Source organism: Taudactylus pleione, unplaced genomic scaffold (assembly GCF_031769625.1).
Source record: "Taudactylus pleione unplaced genomic scaffold, aTauple2 ptg000018l, whole genome shotgun sequence".
Classification (NCBI taxonomy): domain Eukaryota; kingdom Metazoa; phylum Chordata; class Amphibia; order Anura; family Myobatrachidae; genus Taudactylus; species Taudactylus pleione.
This window is the reverse complement of record NW_028284420.1, coordinates 10,775,284-10,802,540: the sequence shown is the minus strand read 5'-3', so window position 1 is coordinate 10,802,540 and position 27,257 is coordinate 10,775,284. Positions and strand designations below refer to the sequence as shown.

Here is a 27,257-nt window from a genome sequence, read left to right as displayed (position 1 = left end):
ACCCACTGCATCTCCCCTCTCCCTATCACCCACTGCCTGTCATCTCTCCCTCTCACACACTGCCCCTCCCTCTCCCTGTCACCCACTGCCTGTCACCTTTCCCTGTCACCCCCTCCCTCTCACCCACTGCTTTTCCCTGTCACTACTGCCTGTCACTCATTGCCTATTCCCTCTCCCTTTCACCCATTGCCTGTCAACTATACCTGTCACCCTCTTCCCCTCTCTGTCACCCACTGCTTCTCCCTGTCACCTCTCACCCTCTCCCTTGTCACCCACTGCCTTTTCCCCCTTCCTGACACCCACTGCCAGTCATCTCTCCCTGTCACCCACTGCTTCTCCCTGTCACCCACGGCCTCTTCCCTCTCCCTGTCACCCACTGCCTGTTATCTCTCCCTGTCACCCACTGCTTCGCCCCTTCTCACCCTCTCCTTGTCACCTTCTTGCCTCTCTTTGTCTACATCTTGCCTCTCCCTGTCACCCTCTACCTCACCCTGTCACCCACTGCACTTTGAACTTGGAGTAGGACGGAGGCCCAAAGCAAATTTTGGCACCTGGGCCCACCACTCACAAGTTCCACCACTGGTCGGAGACCCGGCAATTTCGACCCGGTTTGACCCTTTCACACTGAAAAAATAACCCGTGTTGATCTGCAAATTACCGGGTAAAAGTGCTTTACCTGGTAATTTATCTTTCTGTGTGAAAGGGGGTTAAGGCTAAAAACTAAAAATGCTGGGTAAAAGCCGATATTTCTGTATGAAATGGGTATGATTCAGCACATGCGCAGACGCCGTTTGTTTTTCTTTGTCATATGCGCAGTATGCTCAAATCTGTAAGATACATGCTCATTGTGACCTGTATGTGACTCAGAATCAGAGCCACAATGTCAGATGGAAGAGTATGCTTAATAAAAAAATTACATTTAATACTTATATATAGAACAATAAAAGTGGTGTGGTAAAAAAAGGAAAAAGAGAAAAAGTTCCCAGGGCACATCTCTTCCAATTTGTATATAATATTGTGAATAGTACCTCTAATAATGTATCGTATTATAAGATACTGTAATGCTTCACATCTCTCTAGTAACAGTAGTACAGTGCAGCGATGACAGATTTTGCCAATGTAATCCGCCTGTGCCAGTGTGTCAATCCTATTATTTTGCCATGATCCTCTTCATCAGATTACACAGCAGTTTATCCTGATAACTGCGTCTCTGGATTATCACAAGTGGCGATTTGCTGAATGTTTTACTGTTAAACCTTTGGGAATTTATACATCTGGATTATGTAACATGACTGTACACGAATGTAATCCTATAACTGTATTAAGCGTCGTTGTCCACTAGATGTCGCTAGAATGACAAACATGACCCGAGTGTCGCGCTTCCTGCTAATGACAGGATTTATGGTCCTCACAGGAACCCGTAGAGGTAGCAAAATTAAACACGGACAAAAGTGGAGGGAGTAGATGGTGCAGAGAGCCGGGCAGCCGGTAAGTAACACTCTGCATTACAAATAGGCGTCCTCCATGTCATTACAAGTCCACCCACACCTTCATAGGAAATTCTGGAATTTGTAGTAGCCGCAGTGCCACAGGCTGCCCTATACTGGATTGTAGTACCCATAATGCAGCATGTGATCTACCCTATATGTACATTGGCAGGCTTTTGTTATGTGTTGTTAATAATAATAATAATAATAATAATAATTATTATTTAGTAGTGATGACAGTCTATTGATATTTCACATGGTTTAAGGTTTTGCTCATTAAACAGCAACAATCTGGTTCAGTATGATTTATGGCATTCCTAAACTAATGCAGAAACCATTCTGTATTTTATTTGCTTTCTCTAATATGAAATGATCTCATTAATTATATATGAATATGGGGGTATATGAAATACACATGCTGAACAGGTGCTCTAAATTGTTCACATGCATGCCAGCAGACGTCAGTTTTAACGTACATGCTTATTGCATACCTGGGATCTAGAATAGATAGAATGATGCCATCAATAATATGCATTTTATGTGAGACCATAACTCATATATAGATATTTGCTTGTGAGTAAGGCCCTCTTACCTCTCTGTTACTATCCAGTCTTGTTATGTTATGCTGGGTACACACTAGATGATTTCTCAGACATTATGCTGAATTGGGCCAACATATTGTCCGGATCGTTTAGTGTGTATGCACTATGTGCTCTCCCGCGTGTTGACTTTGGGGTCATTCCGTTGGCCGTACATGCACAGCCAACAGAGCGACACAGCTGCCGATGCCAGGAAGGTGAATGGTGCAGGTGAACGATATATCAGGTGGTTGTTCACCGCATCATGCGGTGTGTACCGCCCACACGATATATGGGACCATCGGGTGTCGTATTGGCAGGTTGCCTAGTGTGTACACAGCCTTACTGTTTTGTTCCGAATTGTAAACTGCAATATACTGCTCTATAGAAATAACTAATAGATAGATGGATATATCTATCTATCTCACATACATACTAGCTGGGATACCCCGTTGAAGACTGGACCCTGAAGTACACCTGCAGCCTTTATTTGTTTTAATTTTTCTGGCCTATAACCCCATTCCATTGATCCTGAAAAGAACCCCACTGTTTGCACCGTGGGTGCAAGGGGTGCGGCTGCTATGGTGCTCGAGCTGCCTCTGTGGTCCGTATCTCCCCCTACACCCAGTCATGCACACAAGTTGGGCTGGTCTAGTTAGGGCTGTCGAGGGGGCCAGGGTGTCAGCAATGTTAATTTGGTGCCGCCCCACCAACTGATTGCAGCTGGTGCACTGGCAGGCAGTCATGGAGAGACTGCGCCGCAGGTCACGAGGCAATCAGAGCTCATGGACCAACAGCCAATCAGCAGTGGCGGCTCCTGATTGGCTGCCGATCCACGAGCTCTGATTGGCTCGCGACCGGCGCCAGGTTCAAATTGCGCCAGCGCTGTCTGTCCATGTCTGCAGGTGCGCCAAGCAACCAATCGGCTCCTAACTGTCTTTTCAACGACTGTGTGGTTGATGTATAAAGCAGTGAAAAGAGTGGAGAAGTTGTCCATACCTAACATTTTATAGACTGTACTTGATAAAAGCTAACTCAGAGCTGACTGGTTGCTTTGGGCAACTTCTCCACTCTATCTCTCTCCAAGGCTTGCTACATCTCCCCTGTATATGTATACATTATCTCACAGGTTCTCAAACACGGTCCTCAGGACCCCTAACAGTGCATGTTTTCCATGTCTCCTCAGAGAATCACAAGTGAAATAATTGGCTCCACCTGTGAATCTTTTAAAATGTGTCAGTGAGTAATGACTACACCTGTGCACCTGCCAGGAGACCTGTAAAATGTGAACTGAGGGCTGAGTTTGAGAACCACTGCAATATCTGGTCAAGAAAATGATGCCATATTGGACCCTGGCAGTGGAACAGTCATTGGATGTACTTATGTAGCCAAATCAAGTAGAGAACTGGGCACTCGGCCTGATTACTGCTGTGTATGTATACTCCAGATCACTGAAACTGAAAGATAAGTGCTTTTATACAGGATAGAGGATTTCTGATACTCATTGTAATTTACAAGAAAGTAATTGCTTTTTATCACTCACTTTAATACTGAAAAAAATATCAGTCTGACACCTGTAGTACGCCGTACACATTAGCACATTCTGCTGTGACTGCATCACGTGATTGTTTTTCTCAATCTCCTCACAGCTTTGCTAATGTGTTAATGTGTGATGAATAGAAGTGTGGCTGTTCTTATCTCCCCTGCGCCAACAGCACCTGCCAGGAGTAGCTTGATGAAGTTTAACAGTAGTGAGCATGTGGTTGTTGTAAAATAAAGCAACGCTTCCCAAACCCCGTTTTTCAGGCACTTTTTAAAAGATCCACAGATGGTTGAAATTATTTCCCTTGTGATGAGGAGACCTGGAAAGCATGCACTGTTATGGCCCCCATACATCTACCGCGGGAACCTGTGATGGAATCGGAAATGTAGATCCGCCGGTCGGAAATGCCAACCGGCGGCCATCGATGTTCCGTGATCCGTTGGCGGATCGGTGAAATTCTCCATGTTAAATTTCACCGATGTGCCAATCATGATCATAATTTGATCGTGATCGGCAAATCGGTGAAATCCAGCATGTTGGATTTCACCAGTCCTGCAATGCCAGCTTGCAGGATTGCAACATTGCGGCTATCCGTTCATAGTGTATGGGCCCCTTTAATGTGTCCCGAGGACTTGACCTCAGAAGCACTGCAATAGGGGATGGAGCAGTGACAATAGGGAGCGCAGAGGAGGCTATGTATGTGACATTAGGAGAAATTTGGTCAGAATGTATGGAGGCAGCAACTTGAACAGTGGCAGAGGTTAAAACCTAGAGACTAGTTTTTATTGTATAGTGAGAATGCACTGATTGTTTTTGTATTTTACAGTCACTTTTATTTTTTTGGAAAAACCATTTGAGCCAGAATAAAGAAACTAAATGTCACCGTCTTCTCTTCACCCACTAAAAATTAAATTCCATGTAAATTGCATCTGTTGTCACATGTGCAAGTATGTACTGAGCATTCCACAATTAGTTTTCCTGCAGTGGTGACACAACCGCAGTGGAGCACAGTCACATGACATATACTGTAGTGAGCAGAAAGACGGTGGAATGTTGATAGCATAAAACCCAGTCCCCCTCGCCTTCCTGTGCCATTACTTGCTTGCCCAGAAGCTTGATGACTGGTTCAGTCTAAGAGATCAGGTTCCACTTTCCTGGAAATGTGCAGAAACCAAATGTTTCCAATAAAAATATATACTATTTAATGGTACTGTGACAGCCATATAAATCTCCACCACAGATTGAACAAAGGGACCACTGAGTTATAGGCGAACCCCTTGATAAAATGTGTTGTGAAAGAAATAAAATTAAATCTGCTGTAGACTTCTACTTGTATAGCATTTTAATGATCCTTGTAGGATGAACGTTCACATAAATATGGCATTGATCAATGCAGAACTTCTGGAAAATGTTCTGTGTTTCAGAGCTGTTCTGACATATCATTTTATGTCATTTCTTTTCTGGAGGTGAAGGGAATTAGATTTGAAACAGATATACTATTCTTTATTCTTGTAAGGCTATGGACACTTCTGCATAGATGCTGGTTAACCTCTCCATCAATGAGTAGATTTGCTAGTGTAGTACAAATACACAAGAGGGCGCCATAAGCTTTACATTTTGAAAATCAGATTTTCAAGATATGCTACCAGCTACTATAACACGTTACCAAATGCTCACTTCTGCCTGGTGCCTGTTTGTTGTGTGGGCCATTTTTGTGTATGTCTCTTTTATTGGTCCATGTAGAAGGATCTGCATATGTGCATGTGATCAGTATGTTGTAATTACAAATGTATGATAGCCGAACATGGCATTTCCTGTGACATATGGAGCTACTGTATCTTTACTGTGCAAAAGTCTTTCATTGCTTGTATTTTTGTTGTATTGGTTTCTCTCTAGGGGCCTATTCATTATGTTAATTTTCGGGGGCCGGACGCCCCCTGATGATTAAGTATCCAACGTGCTGTGAGTAGCAGCAGTGGATTCAAAATTGCCGGAGCAACTCAACATGGGTCTGGTGCGGAGACAGCTGATCCACAAATCAGCTGTCTCCGTGATCCCCAAATCTGACTAGGCTGTGCTAGTGCGCCTGCGTGAACTCAGGTTTGCGCACAAAGCAACGGTGTCCGGCGGAAAGAGCTGAACAGAAGCCGAGAGATCCGTAAGGATTTCTTTACACAACTCTTTAAGGATCTCTTTAAGCAGAGTGCAGGAACAAAAGCCGTGTGAAGAAGGTGAATGTTCCCACAGTCAAGCTCTGAAAATATTGTATGATGAATAGACCCTAAATAACATAGTAAGCAGTCCAAAGGAAAGACTTACACTAAGCTTTCAGGCAGTTGCAATAAAAAAAAAAAACAACCCAGGTTCAAGTAACATTAGCTGTGACACACATGACTAAAATATCTAAAATGGAAAAGTGAGGTGTTGCCTATAAAATTTTCTAGAATGTACTAGATCAGGGGCTCTCAGGCGGTGGTACTCCCAGCAAGGTTAGGTGGTACTATGCAGCCAGTGTTGTTTCAAGGCTTGGGCTAGCTGTGCAGCCATCTTGCACACCGGATACAGGTGAGCGGCACCCAGTAGCGGATTCAGGAAAGGACAGATTGCAAACTGTCAGCAACATACTGTCCTCTTACCGAGGAGCCATGTCCGCCAGCAGTGGCGATCCCATGTCAGAATTCTGAGAGGTGGGCCGGCATACAGCACTGCAGCTAGCAGCATGTGGACAACAGGTATCAGATAATCCACACAGCAGCAGGTCAGCAAAATAACTTGTCACTTCACAAATCAGTTGTGGTTATGGTCAATGGCAAACACTGTAACTTCAGGATAAACTCCAGACCTGTGTTTGAGCTTTGTATTTGATCTTGAAGCATCACTGTGCCAGTAAAATCGCACGAGAGCAGTCATTTAGGGGAATCACTGGGGGAGGGAGAGGTCAATTATCTCTGTGACTGTCACATGCATTGAAATGATTACTAAGGGGGCATAAAAGGGCAATGTGGATGAATCTGGAATAAAAGAGCCATGTGTCTTACATATAAGGGGTCATCTAGAGGAATCTGGTGGCATAAAATGGGGAAATTTTGCACAACATACTAATGCTAGTTCACATTCGGTTTAGAATCTGATTTGTTACTAGGGACAACAGTTGCATTTTTTTTTCTTTAGTAGACATTTTAGTAAATCTACTCCTTAGCTTGGTCCATGTCAGTACCTATCCCAGATACTTGGTGTTTTAATCTAGCCCCTATTATATGCACAGTGTGTTGTTTGCTACCCGCTAGCCTCATGATGATAGGAGCTACCCAGGAGCATTTTGTGCCATGGGTGTCTTACACTAGAAGAAGAAATGGGACATGTCCTCTCCTCTATTATGCTGTATAAGGGAGCATATAATAAATTGCCATCTCTGGTGGCCCATATCTTCAGATAACTAATGGTAGGTGCAGTAGAGGGGAGATGTAAAAAAAAAAACTCTGGACTTCACCCAACAATGAAATTTGATGTAAAATGCAGCACTCCTAAACTTGTCACTGATTTCCTGTTGTACTTGCCAGTGCTGATTGCTCAGCAGACAACTGTTTTTATACATCAGTATATTATTTATCCCATGTATCCATAAATTCAGAGGAATGTTTGTAAACAGAGTTTTGTATCCAGTTGGCAGGATCTGCAAGTTTTTGCTAACTGTTCACTACACCCAGTGTTTGTATGCTGGGATTAGTGTATCATAGTATCAATATTCTGTTTATATTCTACAAAGTGTGATTGTGCAACTTTCTGCGTACGCCCTGGCACACCCTCTTTCTCTGCTGATTGAAAATGACAAGAAGGAGAACGTCAGATCTTATCTTGGAGGTGTGAAACGTGTGCTGCACGAATAGCAAAATACATTCCAAGTTATATAGACTGAGCTAGTCCTATTAATCAGTAATAGAGTTTATTACCGATGACAGCCACTAGGGAGAGACAGGAGATTACATAAAGATGTCCAGGTGACAAGTACAGACAAAGCCTACACAGACCTTATGCAGTAGCTATATGATCTGTGCATTCATTTTGCCATTCAATGAAATAACACCTGCTGCGTTTGTTTGTGCCGCCTGTGGGGGATGCCTTAGGATATTGCTTACCTAATAGTATTGTCAGAACTCTTTGATTGCTCTTATAGATGTTAATTGAGTTTACTAACTTGTCTCTTCTCAAATGAAAACCCGCTCTAACAGACTGTGAAAGTAGCCAGAAAGCAGCGAGGTGTGTGGGAGGCAGTGTGTACACTTGGTAATGAGGATAGGATTGGATGCATGGCTAAATAAAGGGATTAAAGGCCTGAACTAAATATGTTTTTTGTTTTTTAAACTAAACTGTTGTTCAGGTCACAAAATTAATTTGATTTTCACCATGAAGTTTATGATGCATTTGAGCATATTTAATAAAATAATGCTGTAAAACATACACGTAGCCAAAAGTTTTGTTTTTAGTTTCTGAACACCGCTGTAAAAAAGATAACTAGAATCTGCTATGGGTTATGCGGTCTGCTATTGGACATTCATATAGGCTACATCAAAGCCTTTACGTTACTGACCTTAAAGGACCTTCATACAGCATGCTGCCTTTTATATACTGTGCAGAAAGTAGCCATTGCTTAATTGTAATATACAATATATGCTGTTTTCTTTAAAGGTGCAGAAAATGAGGAAACTGTTTTTTTTAAGCAATGTTTCAATGAAAATCAAGAAATACAACCTATTCTGCCATCACAATTAGAAGATGTAGCTAGTGGTTGTAGTGTGTTTTTTAGGGAGAGAACGTGAATAGGGACAACCCAGCGATTCAGAAACCAATCTGTCTGGTTCCTGACTTAAGGACCCTTAATGTTGGGAACTACTATACTATACAGAGGAAACCTAATTTCACATGCGTGTTAGTTTTTTTTTATACTTCAACAAAATAGAAGCTCTCCTAAAGCCTTACCTGGTCAGCACGTGGCTGGTCCTATTTGGGAACTTGTTTTTTTTGATCTACAAGAAATTAGGTTACCACAATCCCCCTGGGCTGTGGGGTCAGGGTAACTGAGACCTTTGGAGTGGCAACTTTGCTACCCCGGTGACCGAAGTTAATGGACAGGTTTTTTTTTTTTTTTAAAATGCCTGACATACCAAAAATGTCATAAAATATGAAAATGAAGCCTTGAAGTTTCATTTAATAGAACTCCCCTAAACCCCTCATTCACCACTTTATTATAAAATAAAAACTTCTTTCATTGTTCTTCATCTGGTATAATTCAATGGGAATTAAAACCTTTCTGTTCTGTTTTTGTTACATAATAGTCCATCTTTTAATGGAAGCCAGCCTAGGCTATCCTACGTGGCTTTTTGTTGCGTTTTCTGTTGTGGAAATGTTTTTGGTGGAGATAAACCATGTCAGAGATGACCTTTTTGTTACCAGCATTGAAAAGCGTACAGTGATACTGGATGTTTAAATCACATACCAGCTTTTTGAGTATTTGTCAAACTGTGAGAGACACGTGATTGCATGCAAACTGCAAATTCATACATACTACATATGTGGGACCTAATTCTGAGCTGGATGTAGCTTGTTATAGAGCCTGAAATAGTGAAATGTGCTTGCACAGAAGCAGATGTATGCTTTTTTGCATATCTCCGGATGATTGATTGGGGACTGATCTCCTTTAAAGTGAAATGGGTGTTTATGGGCACCAACGCCTGGTCTCTTGCACCTATCCAGTGCAAGTACCGATACTAATGACAGCTGCAGCTCTGGACAAAAAACAGTGGGTGGTGCAGTGTCACACGTGAAGCCAAACAGATTGCACATTAGTCCTATGGATGCTCACATTATAAGGTAGTAAGACTGGCTAACACAACATCCTGCAAATACAGCCATTTGTTCCAACTTAGCAGGGCCGTAGCTAGGGAAGTGCGGCCGGTGCCATCGCACAGGGCACCACAGGGCAGGGGGCGCTGTTTGGGCCTGTCAAATTTCTATTTATTATCATTCTTGCTTGTAGCTTCCCCTTATTTCATCCCCAGCATCTCCTGGCTTCTCCTATCTCTTCCCTGGCCCTTCCCCATGAAGCCATGGCCCTTTTTTGGGTGCATTTTGTCCTTTGAAAAATGAGGGGGGCGCCAATGCTCTTTCTGGCACAGAGCACCAAAAAGTCTAGTTACGGCTCTGCAACTTAGAATCAGGCTCCTAATGCGTCATACCATTACAATGCACATTGTGACACCATGCCCCCTGTACTTCACACCTAGATATCCTCCCTACAGATCTCACGGAGGACATCCTGAAATAGTAGGTGAGTGATCCCTGTAAAAGCTCAAACCCAGAAGTGGTTGTGTGGCTCAGGTGGCACACAGCTTCTGCTACAGCAAGGGGTGGTCCGGCTGGAGGTGAATAATGGATACAAGCGGAGCATCATGAACACAGTGCTGAAGCTTGCACACTTTTTATTTTTTTGCTCTGCTAAATCATTAAAAATTAAATAATCCAGTATTAGGCAATTTGTGCCTTGCTAGTACTTCCTTACCAAACAATGGATGGCAGGGTATACTGGGAATCTCAGCAGCTGGAAACTCACATTACTAACCTCAGAAACAAATACCTCTTTCCAACCAAACTCCTGGGTCCAGCCCGGAACACTGGTTTCAAGCTGTGTCACAGCGGCTTGAACCCCGTTTACACTGCAGGCTGGACCCGGGATATTGCCGGGGCTTACCTCTGCCGGCGCTTATTGATTACATCATCTCCAAGTGCCAGGAAATACGACTCTACCTATACTGTGAATGGGGCTGATACCCATTTCCACTGAGCCTTACCCGGGTCGTAAAACCATGCTCGAGACTCGGGAACAAATTCTGGGTCGACCCGGGATTTTCTGCTAGGAGCCTTTTTCACTGAGCCGCAACTCGGGTTTTACAGGCAGTGGTAAAAGGCTATTAGTAACCCACCTGCCCTAGACTATCTTCTATATCATCACGTTGCTGAATACATGGGAATGGGACTATCCTAAATTTCGTATAGCGTTCGGCCTCCTACACTATCCTCCCATACATGTGCTTAATGGAAAACACGAGCAGCCAGTACCACCTTTACACCAGCAAAACCTATCCCTACGCAACGTTCCCATGTGTTATTCCCTTTATACACTGTTAAGTTTATTCTTTTTGCTAGGCACACTCATATGTATACCTTTTTAATATATGTTATTTGTGTACCCTCACAGCCTGGGGGTTTTATATGGGATGTAGTGTATATCCCAGCTGTCGGAATGCCAGCACTCAGAATGCCGGCGCTGAAATCACGACACCAGTCAGAATCCTGGCGCCAGCATCACAATTGCTGGCATTCCGACAGTAAGTATTGGGATTAGAGGAAGGCTTAAGCTGGCCACACACTAGACCAACTTACATCCAACCAGCCAACTAGTTGATTGGTTGGAATGAAAATCTGGTAAGGAATGGGAGTAACTGATAATCAACAATTTGCCCCTAAATGCCAGAAAACAGATGAAAATGGACGTCAGACAAGTTTGTTAAATGTTTGATCTAAACAATTTGTTCAAACAACAGTTTTTGTCCATTTTCCGGCATTTGGGAGCAAATTGCTGATTGTCTTTTGCTTTCATACCTTACCAGATTTTCATTCCAACCAATCAACTAGTTGGCTGGTTGGACAGATAATCATTAGATGTGTGGCCAGCTTTAGGCTGCTGGAGGGGGGTGGGGGGTAATTTACCGCAGGTAATTGAATACCCCATAGTATAAATTTACAAAGTCAACTGAGCAAAAAGACTCATTCATAATCTATGATAAAAAATATAGTGCTATTATCTATAAATGAGACCTGTTCCCTTTGGATATTCAACTACCAGAAGGTTTAATTTAGGTGTGTGTATCTTTTTTTAAGCAGACATGTTTAGGGAATGTGTAATAAACTAGGATGCCCTTAAGGTACTGACTTAACTTTGCCTCTTTTTGAGTGACAAGCTGTGTGTATGTGTCTTACTTCATATAGTTTTACATTGAAAAGGGATATGGGGATAATAGCAGACTCAACTCTTTCTTTGACAATAACCGTAATGAATGTAAACAGCGATGTGATATATTGACAGATTGTGTGAAGTGTTTAGGCTTATAAAACACCTATAAACCTCTATGTAGTCTTTTAAGTCGGCACTATAGAAATTACACTTCAATGTTTGGATAGATGTTTGAAACATTTAGAGTGGCGTGTCCACTTTTCCTTGGCACATGGTTTTGGAGTACCTGATTTTTTCAGTTATAAAGTAATATTTAGTAAATATGGAACTGAACTGGAGGGCCCTTAATCAGTCTGTCCACCAGAGTGCACAGGATCGTCCAATGTGTTTCCTTTGAAACAATATTCCTTGGGAACCTTGTAGGGTGATTCTGTACTCATCTGAGTAGAGTCTACACCAGATTCACCATTTCCTTCTTCTGTAGGATATGCGTGATTTATTAATTTATTGATTATTTGCATACTACATATTTTTAATCTTTTCTCTTCAAACTGTGAGTTTTTTTTGTGTGTTTGGTGCTTGGCTATATATTTCAGATTTGAAGACCATTATGAATTGTATAGAAGGTGTTCCATGAGAGGGCTGCATCACGACTTCCATTAACCAAGAGTGGAGTTATTTCAGACAAGCTCATTTATACGCATAATATTTACCATCACAAGCCAAGTTATTGGTGTTGTATTTACCAGAGCCGTAACTAGGTATGTGCAAACAGTGCCACCGTACAGAGTGGAAGGGTTTTGGTGGCACCAACATAGCTCTTGCCTCTGACTAGCAGGGAGCCTGGAACGTTTGTGCAGTACCATCTGGAGCATTCTGTGGATGCTCCATACTATATATATGTTTCTAGTATGTATGTATGTGTAATATATATATATTTGTGTATGTATACATGCATACAAACCATAAGATGTTATAGTACATTTTAGGAGACATGGGATGCAGTCCCTCCAGCTGGTAGTTGTGAATTGCACGGTCGTTGAGGTGGTGCAGTCTTTAAATTTTTAGGTAAGATTATTTCAAATAATTTGTCATTGAGTCTACATTCTCAATTTGTGATTAAAAAAATAAATAAAAAATAACCCAGCAGCAAATTATATTTCCTGAAGAAAATGCGGGCATCTGGTACGACTATGGAAAATTTTTAGTTCATTTTTATAGCTACGTTGTAGAGAGTGTCCTGACTTATAACATTGTCGTTGTGGTTTTCAAATTGCACAGCTGCTGAGTGGAGATCTTTAAAAAGGGTGGTTAAGACAGTGATGCGTGCGATTGGCCTACAGTTACTAAGTGTTCAAGACATCTATGAAAAGAGAATTTTTAGAAAAGCGCAGAGGCATAATAATTATGCATTCCATCCAAGCCATGGCTTATTTAGTTTGTTACCCCAGAACAGATGAAATACGTCAGTATTATGTTGCACCACTGGATTAAAAAAATAGCCTCTTTCGCACCGTTCTAAATAGTAAATAGTGCATTGTGTTGAAGGTTTTAGGTAACTTTTCGTGTTTTTTTTATGATTGTAGATGGCTTGCAGACCTGTTTTGTTGACAGTTCATGTACTGTTAAAATTTAATGACAATAAAGTTATCAATATATAGCCTTGATTATTCCATTACTAGCATTTTTCATGTTGCAAGGAATGCGTTGGGGTCTCTGAGCATGTTCTGACCACCTGTATTTACGCTTCTAAAGAAGCCCCACAATGTGCTAATTGGTGTTAAATATAATAGGTGGTGAATAAAGTAGGCAGAAAATGTCCTATCCTAGCAGATTGGAAATGTTAACGTGTAGAAGGTGCAAATGGGATACTATTATATGTAATGAAGTTGTGACATTAATAGATTGAGAAATGTTGGAGGGATATCAAAACAGAAAGGAGTGGGAGTTGCAGTGGCAAAAACAGGATTTTGAAAGGGGGGTTTCCAAACTGATTATATATATCTTTCTACACCTTGACAAAGGGGCGCATATAGCCCCGAAACGTTGGCTTTGTTATTGTGAAGGATCACAATTAAATCTTCTTTGACTGACTCCTAGTGCCGCTTTTCTTTGGTACGTCTATATATATATATATATATATATATATATATATTAGTACTTGTGTACTTTACAGACTTATTACCTTATTAAGTGTCCAGCGTCATTCCCTACCATCCAAGTGGGCACAGAGATGGAATATAACCATGTGGCGAGCGTAGCGAGCCACTGAGCCTGAAGCGTGGCGAGTCCGCGAGGGGACAACTTTCACCAACAGTTCTCTATAATAAGGCAATGAGTCCGTAAAGTACACAAGTACCATTATATATATATATATATATATATATATATATATATATATATATATATATGTGTGTATATGTATATATATATATATATATATATATATATATATATACAAGCACACAGAGATATATATATATATATATATATATATATATATATATATTTTTTTTTTTTATAGACCGTTCAGCATTGCAGACACGCTCACACACACACACTGACAAAGACTACATACTGACACACACAAACTGACAAAGACTACACACACCTCTTTCACTTAAAAAGTTAATGTAGGCAAATACAGCATCATTTATTAAAGATTCCCACCTCCCCCCGCCAACAACCCCCGTCCCCTCACCTGGCAACCACCCTGCGCTGGCAAGACACCACATACACATCCCCGCCGGCACCTCCTTTCCTTTGTCGCGCATCCCCACATGTAATTCACTAACCTGTGGGGCTCTGGGGGAAAGCGCCATGGATACAATCAGCGAGTCACTGGGCGGCAGCCTCACTGCACCATCCTCGGAACAGCCTGGGAGGAGCTGCGCACTGCAGCTGCAGCTCCCCCGTCAATCAGCCAGCTCAGCCCAGTCCCAGTCAGTGTACAAAGTCGGCTGCTGTTGTTCAGCTGCCCGTTAATAGAGCGGCGGCCAGGGGGGGTTTCTAGGTACTCGGAAACCCCCCCTGCGTGCGCGGGTGAGTTGGTTGTAGGTAGTGAAATAATGTAAAATCTTTATTGGAATAGTAATCAGTATTGTATTGGCATGCGGGTGGTGAAATGTGAGATTTATGAATGGGGTAAAATAAGGTAATAAGTGAATAAAGTAGGATATATGGATAAACATGGAGTAGTTGCATATAACATTGGAGTATGGTTGATGAAGGGGTGTGGTATTAGAGATAGACAGTAGTTAGACAATGTCTAGATAGACATCAGGGGGTAAGTCTACTAAAGTGAGAGTTTTTAGAAGTGAGTTTTAAGTGATGTTGCCCATAGCAACCAATCAGATTCTAGCTATTTTCTAGGAGGTGCTAGTGAAATGTTAAGTAGAATCTGATTGGTTGCTATGGGCAACATCACTTCTAAAACTCACTTCTAAAAACTCTCACTTTAGTAAATGTACCCCCAGATGTTAGACGGTCAATAGTTAGACAGAGAAAAAAGTTAGACACACTAAAGTTAGACATGTAAAAAGTTTGACAGGTACAAAAGGTCGACAAGGTCAAAAGTTTGACATGAAAATGGTTGACACAAAAATGGTCGACAATTATTTTTTTAGCAGTAATCTTCACCCTTACCGAGGTTCTTTGAACAATAATGTAAAGAACCATTTCTAAACCTACACAGATAAAGTGGGGATGAAAGCGAATCCTGCTTATTTATTTATTTTTTTAACCTAAAGAATGTTCAAAATTTTAAATCAACTAAGAAACTATGGCCCTCATTCAGAGCCGTACGCTCTGAGCAGAGCGCACGCTCTGAATGAGGGCCGGCCTCCATGAAAATGGAGCGTCCTCCTGGACGCTCGTATAGCTGTGGGTCACCACCCACAGGCTATACGAGCGTGCAGTTTGATGGCCGCGATGGTCTTGACCATCGCGACCATCGAAACTGCGAGCCGGAGCCTGCGGTTGAGGTTTTCAACCGCAAGCTCCGGAGTGATTTTGGCTCTATCAGAGCCAAAATCACTCCCACTGACATCACTAGTGATGTCAGTGGGCCGGCTTCTGACGGGAGGTGTTCCCGTGGGAACGCCCCCGTCAGGGAGGCACGCCCCCGGCACGCCTACCAAAGGGGGCGTGCTGTCAATCAACATCGACAGCACGCCCTCTTTGATCAGACACAACGAGCGAAGGACTTTCCTTCGCTCGTCGCGACTGGCGCATGCGCACGACGGAGCTCCCTCCGTCGTGCGCATGCTCAGTCCAGAACATCGACCCACTTGCGAGCGGACAGCCGCTCGCGAGTGTGTCTGAATCAGGCCCTATATTTCCAGTTCTCTGCCCAGAATCAGTAATGGGTAGGAAGACAAATTTAAACTCTCCCCTTGGTGCCAAACCCTCCCCTTGGTGCCTAACCCTAACCGTGGAGGTAAGTGCCTAACCCTAATCCAAAAAAAAAAAAAAAAAAGTTGACCATTTTTGTGTTGATCTTTTTCATTTCGAACTTTTGACCACGTCTATCTTTTGTGCCTATCGAACTTTTTACATGTCTAACTTTAGTGTGTCTGACTTTTGTCTATGTCGAACGTTGATCCTTGTCTGTATAGATATTGTCTAACTAATTACTGTCTGTCTATAGTCCGGAACCCACACAGGAAAGGGGTAAAACGTGCTAACTGCGTTGAAATAAAGTATAATATAATTAGAACAATAAAAATAATGGATAATGAATTCTTAAAAAGATCAATAAAATGTAGGAATCCTGTGCAAACGCATTTCACCAACCAGGCCTACCTCTGGTTTGCTGTATAGCACATACAGTAGCACAGTTCTGCATATTGCACTTCCACCTGCTACTTTTTGGCTTACCCAGAAGTGACATGTAGGAGTGAATTCAATTGTGGGCCCCCAAGTGTAATGGGTGGCCATTGTAGCAATTCAGTTGTTCCTCAAATAGGACGCGAATGCTGCATGTGCGCACCCAGAAGCTCCAAGTTTAGCTGCGTAATGTGGCTAAACCAATCTAAAGTATTTTATTGGGTACCCAGACTTATCCCACATTTCTGCTTGCCACCTCAGGACGGTGCGAGCCGAAATGCCAGCGCTGGTGGCTATTCACGCCCCAACTTAACGACAATTCAATTGTTCCATCGGGTGCCCATTAGTCTGAGCCGCCGGGGAAAACAATTTAATTATCATAGTGGAGTCCCTTAGCTGCCAAAAGCTAATCCGAATGCAACCAAAGAGAAACAGTAGTTTATACATTCACTGACAGGAACAGCAGTGATCAAATTAAATGTGTGAAATTTGGAGGTATACGCTTCTAGAACTGGAATTCAAATTCAGAGGTTTGAACCACAGTGAATCTTAACTTGAAGATACTCCTGACAGTCATGTAATACAAAGTATTTATGTCCTGGGTCCCTCTGTATCTTCCCAGCTTCATGCTGCCCACGGGTTGTGCAGGAGTGCTCTTGGCGAAAACTTAGCAAAGTTTGTGAAAATAGACAACTCTTTTTAGTCACCTGTAAGTGGGAAATCCATTTAAAATACAGTGGTGCCTAGACTATTCTTTTCAATCAATGCCTTATCCTGCAAGCAGAACATTTTCCTGTTTTGATCTTTGGAATCTGGAAAGAATTGTAAGTGAATCCAAAAGATTTCAATGACTTTCCGTTTGCAAGTAAGACTTTTTCTTGCAGATTGTGCATAGTATTCTGGTTACCGAAAAACACATACATGTCTATTCTGGCATTGTGCTACCAATAGTCTTGCTCAAGTGGAATTTGATTGCTTCACTACAGGAAAAACAGTGTCTCTGAGGCTTTGGAGTAAGAGCTAAAATGAAGCACTTATGTGTGTATTCTGATTTGCTATGTATCCTAACATACACATATTAGAGCCATTAAAATAAGTGCAACTGAAATACAATATATGCGGATGTGTGAACATCGTCTCTGAGCATAGAATCAGCTAGAGTACAGTAAAATATAAAACAGTCATCATCATGACATGGTTACTGCTGTCTATACTGGTATGATAAAAAGGATTAACTAAGTGACTATAACTAAGCATCACCAGTACTATAACCTGGGCTAGTAATCACTAAAGTTCCCCGTCAGTGTGAAACCAGTCCCAGCTTGGTCAGTGGTGGCTCAGAAAAAAAACATTTTGCTCCCTTTACTAGGAATAACTAGTCCCATGCTAAATGGGTGTCAGGGTCAAAGTACAATTATAGCTTAAAAACAGGTTGGGTACGGGATCCTGATGGTCAGGATGCCGATGGTCAGAATACCAACAGCGGCATCCGGATGGCCAAAATTCCAACGGATTTTGGTAAGTATTAGCGTTCCAGCTAGGCTATTTCAGCGGGGCGCCACATCCTGCCCTATTTCTGAAGGGCAGAAAGCACCCTGCCCTCCAGCGCGTTGCCCCGCTGAAACGGCAGAGCAGCGGCAGCGCATGCGCCCGGCATCTGTTCACTTTGACCGCGGCGCTTGGGGACTGCCTGGCATGGCCATAAGTGCTGGGCACGCCCCCAAGAGTGCCGAAAAGGAGATGCGTTATAAAGACACACCCTCTTTTCATTGGCCACGCCCCCATTTTGGGCTTGTGCAGAAGTGCCCTAGCTCTAGGTCCGGCGCTCTGCCTCCTGCCGGACCTAGAATGAACACTAAGTATTCTAACCCTAACCTTACTGAGGTTCTTTGAACAATAATAAAAAAGGACCATTTCTAAACCTACACAGAAAAGTGGGGATGAAAGCGAATCCTGCTTTTTTCTTTTTTTTTTTAACCTAAAGAATTTTCAAAATTTTTAATCAACTAAGAAATCTTATTTCCAGTTCTCTGCCCAGAATCAGTAGTATGTAGGAAGACAAATTTAAATACATTGTATAAATTTGGATCAGTTTTCATTTTCCTCTTTAGAAAGAAGGAGATCCGGAAAATAGATTCTCATTGAATTTGCTGAAGGTCCATGGCAGGTTGCAGCTCCTTCCAAAAATACGATTGCAGCATTAATCAGAGAAGTAATCTCACAGGCTTGGAAAGGATAATAAGTGGCAAAAATATTGAAGGGACATTCAACAAGGGCCGTGACGACCTCCTGGGTTCACAGGACCTGATTTAGAGCCGCTCGCTAGATGCGTACGCTCGCACCCAGCGTATGCAAATTCGGCTAAGTAACGACACGGCAGGCGATCGCAAGGCATAAGCACGTCCACTATGTCCTGGCGTACGATCGCTCTGTGTATGTAGACGCCCACCAGCTGTCTTAAGACGCCCACTTGCGCACGTCATCTCCTGGAAGTGTACACAACCATCGGTACATTGGGTACCATCGGCAGCGAAGGCAGCGCTTGATGTTGACTATACTCTCCCTCAAGCACTGCGATCACTTCAGTGTGAAATACAACCAGGTGATGTTTACTATGACTCTGCCTGTTAATTATGCACGCCGCTGAAATGGCGTTAAGATGCTCAGGCACGCCTGCGTTTTCATCTCCACTCCCCCGTTTTTAATGGCCTGTTACCACCCACAAACTGCTTCTCCTGTCACTCACTCTGCTGGGCTGTCTATGCGCAGTGAGCGAATACTTCCTGATCTCTAGCATTGGTTCGTGCACGCGCACTGCGATACATGCGCAGAATGCGAAAATCGGCCAGCCACGAGCGAACACATCCTAGCGATCGGGTCTGAATCAGGTGCACAGGCTGTAGCAAAGCAGCAGCATGGTCTTCGTTTCATAGATTTTCCAAATATTCTGGATATCATCAATAATTAAATAGATCTTTCCTTGATTGACAATTGCACTTGCACAGAACTAAATGCAGATATTCGTCCATCTGCAGTGTTATACTTCTTAAGCCGCACCACTCCTACATTGTCCGAATAACCGTCACCATTATTAGCGCACACTTGCACTAGCCCTATACCTGATATGTATCTGAAATCAGGCGCATCTTTGCATGGCCCGCAATTGTTCATGGTTAAACAAACGCTTTGTCTGGCATATACGTGCATTTCTCTCTGCAGAATTATAGATTTAACAGGCTCTTGTCTGTTATATGACTATATTGGTTGAATATATTGAGTGGTACGCAGTTGTTTCTTTTTCTTCAAATTATTTGGTCTGATACTTCAATTATGATATGGTATCTTTTGAAATGAATATATATGGACAATTTAATAGTACTATGGCGGTATTACTACATGTATAGCTCTCATGTGTGTCTAGGTCAGATGAAGGGATTACATCCCTCTCAATAAACTATTTGTTGTACAGGTTGAGTCTCCCATATCCAAATATTCCGAAATACGGAATAATCTGAATTACTAAATAATTTTGGCATGACTGAGATAATAAAACCTTTGATTTTTGATGGTTCAATGTACACAAACTTTGTCTAAGGCACAAATTATTAAAAATATGGTATAAAATTACCTTCAGGCGGTGTGTATAGGGTGTAAATGAAACATACATTTATTTCATGTATGTACACAAACTTTGCTTGAGCCACAAAATTCTTGAAAATATTGTATAAAATGAGCTGCAGGCTGTGTGTATAAGGTGCATATAACACATATATGCATTCTGTGTGTATATTGGGGTCCCATTCCCAAGATATTTCATTATGATATGCAATTATTCCAAAATACGGAATATTCCGTTATCGAAAATACCCCTGGTCCCAAGCATTTTGGATATGGGAGACTCAACTTGTACTAATTTCACCTGGCGAGTATTATACTCATATTGTTTTACTTTTACCTCAGTGACATTCATAGACTGATTATTCACTCCAAACTGAGGCGGATATCGCCTCATCACCTTATTTGTTTATTGTTGTCCGTCTTTGTTTAGTCCTGTACATATTATTTTTAATAAACATAATAAAAGTTACATTTTACAATTAATCAGGTAGAACTTGTGCCCCAACTTGAGTACTTTCCTTTCTCACATTTATATGTAACTCTTCAAGTAAATGAAATTATCTGGTAAACCTAATCTGTTTCCTTCTGTATTGAGTTGCTAACACACAAAATTAATATGTGTATATATTCAGCATCATATGTACAAACTATATATTCTTCAACATATACATGAACAAATGACAGAGTATGGGGGAAAAAAAGAATGACCCCTTGTACATTGTGGATTTCTGAGAGAAACTTAAGGTCTGGCTAACCGTGGTGCTAGCACAAATCATTCCACTGTAAATCGTTTTAACACCATCAGACTCCTGTTCCCATGCTATAAATTCTGGGCTGCAATTCTCTTTACAATTCTCTGATCATCTGCTTTCTTTAAAATGAGAAATCCTATGGAGATGGACATTACAGTGATATAAGACTTTGGGAAAATTGGAATGGATCAAAGACTGTTTTCAGGGTGATGGGACCTTTTGCTAACCATAAATTATCTTTTTATTTATTTTTCTTTTTAAGTCCTATAAATAGGCTCATATGTTTATCCTTTTATACAGTGCCACCACTGGCACCAGGGTGATGTACTAAGCCATGGAGAGTGATAAAATACCAACCAATCAGCTCCTAACTGGCATTTTTCAAACACCACCTGTAACGTGACAGGAGCTGATTGGTTGGTACTTTCACTTTCCAAGGCTTAGTACATCTCCACCCTATAAGGATAAACTCACATTAAGCTGCTTTCAGATTCCATGTTCCCTTTTGTTTTTAGTACTTTTGTTATTTCTTAAAATTAAGTGTACCATCTGTGTTAAGGTGGGTACACACCTGAAGGATATATCTGCAGATCAAGTGATCTGCAGATATATCTTTAGATGATGGTCGTTCATACACACTGAACGGCCATCTATCCGGCAGCCGCGGGTCCCGCTGGCTGCCGCTCTGTGTGTACGGGTGGTCTGCAGTACGCCCGTACACACTTGCCGATGGACAGCTATGTCTGCAGACATATCTGTCCATCGGCTGTGCTGCACAGCCAATGCGATATGTCTGCGAACAACGCGGTTCACAGACATATCGCCTGTACACACTGGGCGACGGGCAGCAGATCGACCAATATATTAACCTGTGTGTACTCAGCATTAGGGAAGGCAATTGTACGTAAATAAGAAATCTTTCTTTTATTTTCCATGCATGAACACCATTAATCCTTAAAGGATGCATTCAGTATTTCTGTGACGTATGTTTACTGTGAGGGGTTACACAGGATTCAGCACTCAATTTTGCCCTCGCCTTTCACACAGATTGACTAAATCAAAGCATGCTGTCTCGCATCCATAAACTTCCATTGCTGCCACCACCTACTAAACAAGTGCAGTAGGAACCCAAATCAATTAGTTACACAAATACACTTTTCTACTTCAGGGTCCATAGGGTTCCACAGGATACCTTGGGTATAGGTGATGACGTCAGTCTTCAGGCACCACAGAGTTAAAGTTTTCAGCCTCCCAGGATGCATCTGGGTCCCTCTCCTATACCCCGCCCCCGGGCCAAGGCATCTCAGTTTCGTCGGTGCCTGACTGGAGTCGGAGGCACTGTGCAGAGGGGGGCTATGAAGAGCCCCTGAAGTTTCTTTTAAAGGCAGCGCTGGCTGCACATCTGGGAGTACAACATGGACAGTCAGTACTGACGTCCATGCCGTCTCCCCTACACCCGGCCGGTACCAGAAGGCCGGTACTGATCCGGGGATGCTGGTAGACATCTGGGGTCACGGCTAGCGGTGCCCCCAGATGTCTTGGACCATGGCCGGATCCCAGGGGATAGCAGGTAAGCAGCGGGGTCCCGCAGTGGGTCCCCGCTGGTCACATGGTCCTGAGTCCCCAGGCAGGGGGCTCCCTGGGGACTGGCTGCAGCGTGGAGCCAGGCGACCAACCTGCGCTTCCACTACCCCCTGGGACAGCGGGCCGCTGCTGAGCGGCATGCGCTGCGGCATCCCAGGGGTTAAATGCATGCCAGGGGAGCGGTGTCTCACAGCCGACGCCTCCCCTGCTGCACACACCCTCTCTGCTCTGTCTGATTGGCCATAGTGTGTCAGCGCTCCTCCCCCAGGCCGGCCTCCTTCATTCTCTGCTCCTCGGTGGCCATCTTTGAAGCATGGTGAACGCTGCTGGAAGCCTGTGAGCGGTGGCATTGCGGTCTGGGTCCCCCAGCATACCTCTCCTCTGTTTGTCACAGGTCAGTGTATGCAGCGCTGAGTCCTGAAGATCAGCGCTGATAGTGCAGGGATTTGTTTCTTCTGCATTGTATGTGACTAATCTGCTAGCCTGCTGTCTGTACTTTCACTTTCTACTGTCAGCCTTATTACTGTCCCTGATCTTGCTCTGCTCAAAGCCCTTGCGGTGCGCGGTGTGCAGGGTGTTATTCACACTATACCAATACGTATAGGTGTGAGTGTCACATACTTACCATCATGTCTGAGACTGACTTTCCTCTCCAGCTCATGTGTACTAAATGTAAGGTACCAATAGCGGAGGGGGAGAGTAACGCGGAGAGGTTATGTCCCCAGTGCCTGGCACTGTCACGGCCGATTATGGTCACGGTCCCGGTACAGGAACCTCCCTGGGCTTGTTTCGCTAAGGCGCTTACAACCCTTGTGGGCCAGCTAGCTCCGCCACCTGCATTTACCCAGACGGGTTTGTCCCAGCGGTCAGTGGTGTCGTCACCCATGCGGGAGTTCCCGAGACAATGGATGGTACCCCACAGTCTCCCTGTCCCTTCCCAGGTTTCTCCGGAGCTTGCGTGGGTTAATACTCTAACTACATCGGTTCAGCATTTGTCCGATGTTTTACAGGGGGAGTCTGTGTTGCGGCCTCATAAACGGCCGGTGGCGTCTTTATCTGCTCCTTATGGGGATGACGATGAGACGTCAGATGATGGGGAGATTCTGGATCTATCTGACCAAGAACCTCTCCGTACCAAAGAGCCGGACGCTAAGTCCAAGGTGTATATCCCTGGTCTTATTCGAGCGGTCCGCTCGGCTTTAGTTATTGAGGATATTGATCCTTCGGTGGCCACATTCATATATGCCTTTTTAAGGATATTAAGGGTGAGGCTACGGTGTTCCCTCTTTCTGATCAATTAGTGGATCATTTAGAGGAGGCGTGGAAAAGTCCAGGTAAACGGTTTCAGCCCCAGAGGCGCTTAGCTGTGGCTTATCCATTTGCGGTCAATTATTTTTCTAAGTGGGAATCCCCTACGCAAGTGGATTCACATGTCACACGCCTAGTCAAAAGTGCCACGTTGCCTATGCCTTCGATGTCATCCTTGAAGGATGTCACTGACCGCAAGGTGGAGATCTGCCTCAAATCCGTTTATTCCCTTGCAGGGAAGCATCCAGACCGGCTCTGGCCGTGTGTTGGGTAGCCAGAGCTATGGAGCGCTGGGCGGATAATTTGGAGGCGTCCTTGGACTCTGACTGTTCGGCTGAACAGACCGAGTTGGTGGGCAATCTCCGAGACTCGGCCACTTACATTTATGAAGCGGCCTTAGATATTTGTAGGCTCACCTCTAGAATCTCCTCTGCAGCCGTGGCTGCTCGTCGCACCTTATGGTTGCGTTCTTGAAAACTATTTGGTCCAGATCTGGACAAAATAGTAGCTACGTTGGCAGCAGCAAAATCTGCATGTCTTCCGTCTGCTACGATTCCTTCTAGTGCTGGTGGGTCGTCCTTTCGGCCTCACAGGGCCCAAGGTAGGCCTAAAGTACAGTCCTTTCCACGGCAGGCTGGGACCAAGTTATTGTCGAAGCCCAAGAAACAGGTCTGGAGTACCAGACATCCGGCTCCTAGGTCAGATAACAAACCTGCGCCTGACGGTCCAGGCCTCCCTTTGGGGGACCCCAAAGTGGGGGGCGCCTGCTTCAGTTCGCCCAGTGCTGGTCGAGGACTACGACAGACACTTGGGTTCAGGAGGTGGTCTCTCACGGGTATGCCCTCTCCTTTCGGCACAGGCCTCCATCCCGGTTCTTTACGACAGGCCTTCCGCTAGAACGGAGCAAAGCCTCGGAACTGCGGAAGGTTTTGCACACTATGCTCCAGGCCGGAGTTTCAGTGCATGTTCCAATTTCCCAGAGGGGCCTGGATTTCTATTCCATTCTATTTTTGGTGCAGAGACCCAATGGGTCTTACCATTCAATACTCCTAAAGGCCCTCAACAAGTCCTTGAGGGTGCCTCTGTTTCGGATGGAGACCCTGCAGTCCATTATTCTGGCACTGGAACCTGGGGACTACATGGTGTCATTGGACATCCAGGACGCTTACCTGCATGTCCCTATTCTTTTGCGCCATCAGCAGTTCCTCAGATTGGCAATCTGCAATGAACATTTCCAGTTCCGGGCACTGCCTTTTGGCCTGGTGACTGCTCCACGGGTATTCACCAAGGTCATGGCGGCTCTCCTGCGGACGCAGGGAGTCCGACTGTTGCCTTATCTGGACGACCTCTTGTTGATAGCGGGGTCTCCAGAGCTTCTTTTACACCATCTGGATCTGACGATTGCGGTACTGCAACGTCACGGCTGGTTGACAAACTGGCAGAGGTCCACTCTCACCCCGTCTCAGAGGATCCTGCACCTCGGGGCCTTATTGGACTCCAGGCAGCAGTGGATCTTTGTGACGGAGGAAAAGATCCTTGCTTTGTAGTTGAGGGTGCGCAGTTGTCTGCAGTGTCGTCGAGTGTCGATACACTCGGCATTGAGGTTATTGGGCTCAATGGTGTCGGTATTCGACATGGTGGAGTACGCCCAATTTCTCTCCAGACCTCTGCTGCTATTGATCCGGTCCTGATGGAATGGATTCCCTAAGTTTCTCAAGTCCCAGACGATGGGGTTCACTCCGGACGTTCGCCTGTCTCTAACCTGGTGTTTGCAGACGACCCACCTCAATCTCCCAGCATTATCAGCAGTGTTCATCCCGGGAGTCCTCAACTGGGAAGCGGATTTTCTCAGCAGGCAGGACGTGCATCCGGGAGAGTGGTCGTTACACCAGGACGTCTTTCAGAGTCTGGTGGACAAGTGGGGTCTTCCAGAGATAGACCTCATGGCGTCCCGGCACAACAACAAGTTGCCGGTGTACGGGTCTCGAACAAGAGACGAAAAGGCGTCTCTGGTGTATGCCCTGTCCGTCCAGTAGACGTTCCAGTTTGCCTACCTTTTCCCTCTGTTTTCCCTTCCGCGGGTAATACGGAAGTTCAAATCAAGAAGGAGGTACGCTACTGTTGATAGCTCCCGAGTGGCCCAGACGGCACTGGTTCTCCGACCTCCAGAGTCTGTCAGTAGACGTTCCTCTGAGGTTACCATTATGACCGAATCTGCTGTCACAGGGTCCTTGTCTTCACCCGGACCTGACTCGGTGTGGCTGTTGAAACGGTCATGCTAAGGTCCAGAGGGTTTTTCTGGCTCCGTGGTGCAAACCATACTAAGAGCTCGTAAACCTTCCTCGGCAAGAATCTACCATCGTGTGTGGCATACTTTCTTTCGGTGGTGTAGACCTAGAGGGTATTCCCTTAGGGAGTTCCACCTGTCTAGGGTGTTGGCTTTCCTTCAGGCTGGACTGGATCATGGGCTTCGCCTGGCTTCTCTGAAAGTGCAGGTGTCTGCCCTGTCAGTCTGGTTTCATCGTAGGATTGCTGCGCTCTCTGATGTGCACACCTTTATGCAAGGTGTTCTTCGCATTCAGCCACCTTTTGTTCCACCGGTGGCGCCTTGGAATTGGGCTGTGGTCCTGAGAGTTCTCCAGGGACCGCCGTTTGAACCACTGGACTCAGTGGACTTTAAATAGCTTACAGCTAAAACCATATTCCTTCTGGCCATTGCCTCGGCCAGAAGGGTTTCGGATTTAGGGGTTCTCTCTTGTAGACCCCCTTTTCTGATTTTTCATAGGAATAGGGCGAAGTGGTATCCAGTTTTCACATCAATGAAGAAATTGTTGTGCCGGCTTTCAATTCACCTGGACTTTCAGTGGGTGACGCCACTTGGGATGTTCTGCGGGCATTGAGAATTTATGTTGACCGCACTTCTCCTTTTAGGAAGTCGGACGCCTTGTTTGTCCTCTATGGCTTCCGTAAAAAAGGTTGGCCTGCTTCAAAGTAGACTTTGGCAGGCTGGATTCGTATGGCAATTTCAGAAGCTTATCTTCATGAAGGTCTTCCAGTTCCCTCCTTGGTGAGGGCTCATTCCACTAGGTCTGTGGGTCCTTCGTGGGCAGCTAGACGTGGTGCCTCTGCAGTTAAGTTCTGCAAGGCTGCTACGTAGTCTTCTGTCCATACCTTTGTGAGGTATTACGCTTTTGACACCTTTGCCTCTCAGGATGCTTCCTTCGGGCGGCGGATTCTCCTCTCAGCACAGGAGCGTCCCCACCCTTAAAGGATACTGCTTTGGGACATCCCCAAGGTATCCTGTGAATACCCTATGGACCCTGAAGTAGAAAATATGAGATATGGTAAGAACTTATCCTTGTTATCTCTATTTCTACGAAGTCCATAGGGTTCCACAGGACTCCCGCCCTGTCGCACCTGTACTGCAGATGGGCTTTATTCTGGTCACCGGTTTTTCCGTCTCCCTATGGTGAGAATGTGATTCTCGTGAGTGTCCAGATTTTTTCTTCTCTCTCTTTCTTCTCCTCCTCCGGCCTATGGCTTGTGACGTAA

General features: G+C 44.3%; 1 protein-coding gene across 1 annotated transcript in view; it reads left to right on the top strand.

Moving 5' to 3' along the window:
* Positions 1 to 1,407: 1,407 nt before the first annotated feature.
* Positions 1,408 to 27,257, top strand: part of LOC148540666 (chloride channel CLIC-like protein 1) — a 330,115-nt gene continuing 304,265 nt past the window's right edge. Inside the window, exon 1 of the mRNA XM_088442554.1 lies at positions 1,408 to 1,488. The gene's annotated coding sequence lies outside the window, so the exon portion shown is untranslated. The remainder of the gene's footprint in view (positions 1,489 to 27,257) is intronic.